We start from the raw sequence: 4,555 nt of genomic DNA, 5'->3' as shown, positions 1-4,555 counted from the left end.
AAGTTACTGTGGACCGGGCTATCATGATCCATAGTATCATGATTGGAGAGGAAGTAGAAGTTCATGAGATCATATCTCTAGAACTCTACAAGGTGGCTAACAAACCTTCCCCTTTGGCAAGGTTAACATTTCCTCATCTTATCTGTCACCTATGCAATTCGGCTGGAGTTGTCATAGAGGAAGACACCCTCATTGAAGAGGACAAGCCCATCACTAAGAAAAGGATGGAGCAAACAAGATAGCCCACTCATGGACCTCAATAAGAGCATGAGGAAGTTCTTCATCAAGAAATCCTTGAGATGCCTCAAGGAATACATTTCCCTCTACACAACTATTGGGAGCAAATCAACACCTCTTTAGGAGATTTGAGTTCCAACATGGAGCAACTAAAGATGGAGCACCAAGAGCACTCCATCATCCTCCATGAAATTAGAAAGGACTAAAAGGCCATGAGAGAGGAGCAACAAAGGCAAGGAAGAGACACTGAGAAGCTCAAGCACTCCATAAGATCTTCAAGAGGAAGAACTAGCCGCCATCACTAAGGTGGACCCGTTTTTTAATTTCCTTGTTCTTTATTTTCTGTTTTTCGTTCCCTATGCTTTATGTTTTATCTATGTTTGTGTCTTCATTACATGATCATTAGTGTTTACTGTCTATGCCTTAAAGTTATGAATGTCCTATGAATCCTTCACCTTTCTTAAATGAAAGATATTTTTAATTGCAAAAGAACAAGAAGTACATGAATTTTGAATTATATCTTGAAAATAATCTAATTATTTTGATGTAGTGGCAATACTTTTTGTTTTTTGAATGAATTCTTGAACAGTGCATATTTTTGATATTGTTGTTTATGAATGTTAAAATTGTTGGCTCTTGAAAGAATAATGAAAAAAGAGAAATGTTATTGATGATCTGAAAAATCATAAAATTGATTCTTGAAGCAAGAAAAAGCAGTGAATACAAAGCTTGCAAAAAAATTGAAAAAAAAATAAAAATAAAGAAAAAAAAGAGAAAGAAAAAGAAAAAGCAAGCAGAAAAAGCCAATGGCCCTTTAAACCAAAAGGCAAGGGTAAAAAAAAAAGGATCCAAGGCTTTGAGCATTAATGGATAGGAGGGCCCAAAGGAATAAAATCCTGGCCTAAGCGGCTAAACCAAGCTGTTCCTAACCATGTGCTTGTGGCGTGAAGGTGTCAAGTGAAGAGCTTGAGACTGAGCGGTTAAAGTCGTGGTCCAAAGCAAAAAGAGTGTGCTTAAGAGCTCTAGACACCTCTAACTAGGGACTCTACCAAACCTGAGTCACAATCTGAAAAGGTTCACCCAGTTATGTATCTGTGGCATTTATGTATCCGGTGATAATACTGGAAAACAAAATGCTTAGGGTCACGGCTATGACTCATAAAGTAGCTGTGTTCAAGAATCAACATACTGAACTAGGAGAATCAATAACACTATCTGAGTTCTAAGTTCTTATAGATGCCAATCAATCTGAACTTCAAAGGATAAAGTGAGATGCCAAAACTATTCAGAAGCAAAAAGCCACTAGCCCTGCTCATCTAATTGGAACTGAGCTTCATTGATATTTGGAATTTATTGTATTTTCTCTTCTTTTTATCCTATCTTGTTTTTAGTTGCTAGGGGACAAGCAACAATTTAAGTTTGGTGTTGTGATGAGCGGAAAATTTATACCCTTTTTGGCATTGTTTTTACATAGTTTTTAGCATGTTTTAGTTAGGTTTTATTATATTTTTATTAGTTTTTATTCAAAAATCACATTTCTGGACTTTACTATGAGTTTGTGTGTTTTTTTGTGATTTCAAGTATTTTCTGGCTAAAATTGAGGGACCTGAGCAAAAATCTGATTTAGAGGCTAAAGAAGGACTGCAGATGCTGTTGGATTCTGACCTCCCTGCACTCGAAGTGGATTTTCTGGGGCTACAGAAGTCCAATTGCATTGGAAAGTAGACATCTTGGGCTTTCCAGTAATATATAATAGTTCATACTTTGCCCGAGATTTGATGGTCCAAACTGGCGTCCAAAGTCAGCCTAAAAATTCTGGCGTAAAACGTCCAAATTGGAACCAGAATTGGAGTTAAACGCCCAAACTGGCACCAAAGCTGGCGTTTAACTCCCGAAACAGCCTAAGCACGAAAAATCTTCAATGCTCAGCCCAAGCACACACCAAGTGGGCCCCGGAAGTGGATTTTTGCACTATCAGCATTTAGTTACTCATTTTCTGAAAACCCTAGTAACTAGTTTAGTATAAAAACTACTTTTAGAGACTTATTTATAAATCTTTGATCATAATCTTATGTAACTTTTATCATTGTACACGTTTGGAGGCTGGCCTCACGGCGATGCCTAGACCTCTTTTCACTTATGTATTTTCTACGGTGGAGTTTCTACACCCCAAAGATTAAGGTGTGGAGCTCTGCTGTTCTTCATGAATTAATGTAAGTACTATTGTTTTTCCACCAATTCATGCCTGCTTCTTCTCCAAGATATAATCTTGTTCTTAATTAAGTTAAGTCGGAATGAAGGGCTGACCCGTGACAATCACCCACTATCTTCATTACTCGCTAAGCCAAGATTCGCGTGCCTAACAACCACAAGCGGTATACATGATGTTCAACGTAGTCATTGGACGACAGCCGGAGTATATTCTCCTGGGTTTCTAATCAAAGATTCACATCGTCTCTTGATGAGCGGATAATTTATACGCTTTTTGGCATTGTTTTTAGTATGTTTTTAGTAGAATCTAGTTACTTTTAGGGATGTTTTTATTAGTTTTTATGTTAAATTCACATTTCTGGACTTTACTATGAGTTTGTGTATTTTTCTGTGATTTCAGGTATTTTCTGGCTGAAATTGAGGGACTTGAGCAAAAATCAAATTCAGAGGTTGAAGAAGGACTGCTGATGCTGTTGGATTCTGACCTCCCTGCACTCAAAGTGGATTTTCTGGAGCTACAAAACTCAAAATGGCGCGCTTCCAATTGCGTTGGAAAGTAGACATCTAGGGCTTTCCAGCAATGTATAATAGTCCATACTTTGAACGAGTTTAGATGACGTAAAAAGGTGTTGAACGCCAGTTCTATGCTGCTGTTTGGAGTTAAACGCCAGAAACAAGTCACAAACCAGAGTTTAACGCCAGAAATACGTTACAACCTGGCGTTCAACTTCAGAAAGAGCCTCTGCACGTGTAACATTCAAGCTCAGCCCAAGCACACACCAAGTGGGCCCCGGAAGTGGATTTATGCATCAATTACTTACTTCTGTAAACCCTAGTAGCTAGTTTATTATAAATAGGACTTTTCACTATTGTATTAGACATCTTTGGATTATATTTTGATCCTATTGATCACGTTTGGGGGCTGGCCATTCGGCCATGCCTGGACCTTTCACTTATGTATTTTCAACGGTAGAGTTTCTACACTCCAAAGATTAAGGTGTGGAGCTCAGCTGTTCCTCAAAGATTAATGCAAAGTACTACTGTTTTTCTATTCAATTCAACTTATTTCGCTTCTAAGATATTCATTCGCACTTCAACCTGAATGTGATAAATGTGACAATCATCATCATTCTTTATGAACGCGTGCCTGACAACCACTTCCGTTCTACCTTAGATTGAATGAGTATCTCTTAGATCTCTTAATCAGAATCTTCGTGGTGTAAGCTAGATTGATGGCGGCATTCATGAGAATCTGGAAAGTCTAAACCTTGTCTGTGGTATTTCGAGTAGGATTCAGGGATTGAATGACTGTGATGAGCTTTAAACTCGCGAGTACTGGGCATAGTGACAGACGCAAAAGGAGGGTGAATCCTATTCCAGTATGATCGAGAACCTCAGATGATTAGCCGTGCTGTGACAGAGCATTTGGACCATTTTCACAAGAGGATAGGATGCAGCCATTGGCAAGGGTGACGCCTCCAAACGATTAGCCATGCAGTGACAGCGGTGATGTCCTTACATAAAGCCAGCCATAGAAAGGAGTAAGACTGGTTGGATGAAGACAGTAGGAAAGCAGAGGTTTAGAGGGACGAAAGCATCTCCATACATTTATCTGAAATTCTCACCAAGGATTTACATAAGTATTTCTATCCCTATTTTATTATTGATATTCGAAAACTCCATAACCATTCTATATCCGCTTGACTGAGATTTACAGGATGACCATAGCTTGCTTCATACCAACAATCTCCGTGGGATCGACCCTTACTCGCGTAAGGTTTATTACTTGGACGACCCAGTGCACTTGCTAGTTAGTTGTGCGAAGTTGTGATAAAAAGTTGAGATTACAATTGAGCGTACCATGTTGATGGCGCCATTGATGATCACAATTTCGTGCACCAAGTTTTTGGCGCCGTTGCCGGGGATTGTTCGAGTTTGTACAACTGACGGTTCATCTTGTTGCTCAGATTAGGTAATTTTCTTTTTGTTTTATTTTCAAAAGTTTTTCAAAAAAAATCTTTCATAAATTTCTCCTTTGTTTTCGAAAAAAATTTTAAAATAAAAATGTTTTCAAAAATATATTTTTCTTCAAAATTTTTGAGAATGA

The sequence above is a fragment of the Arachis hypogaea genome, chromosome 13 (assembly GCF_003086295.3).
Source record: "Arachis hypogaea cultivar Tifrunner chromosome 13, arahy.Tifrunner.gnm2.J5K5, whole genome shotgun sequence".
NCBI lineage: Eukaryota > Viridiplantae > Streptophyta > Magnoliopsida > Fabales > Fabaceae > Arachis > Arachis hypogaea.
Note: the sequence above shows the minus strand (reverse complement) of the source record.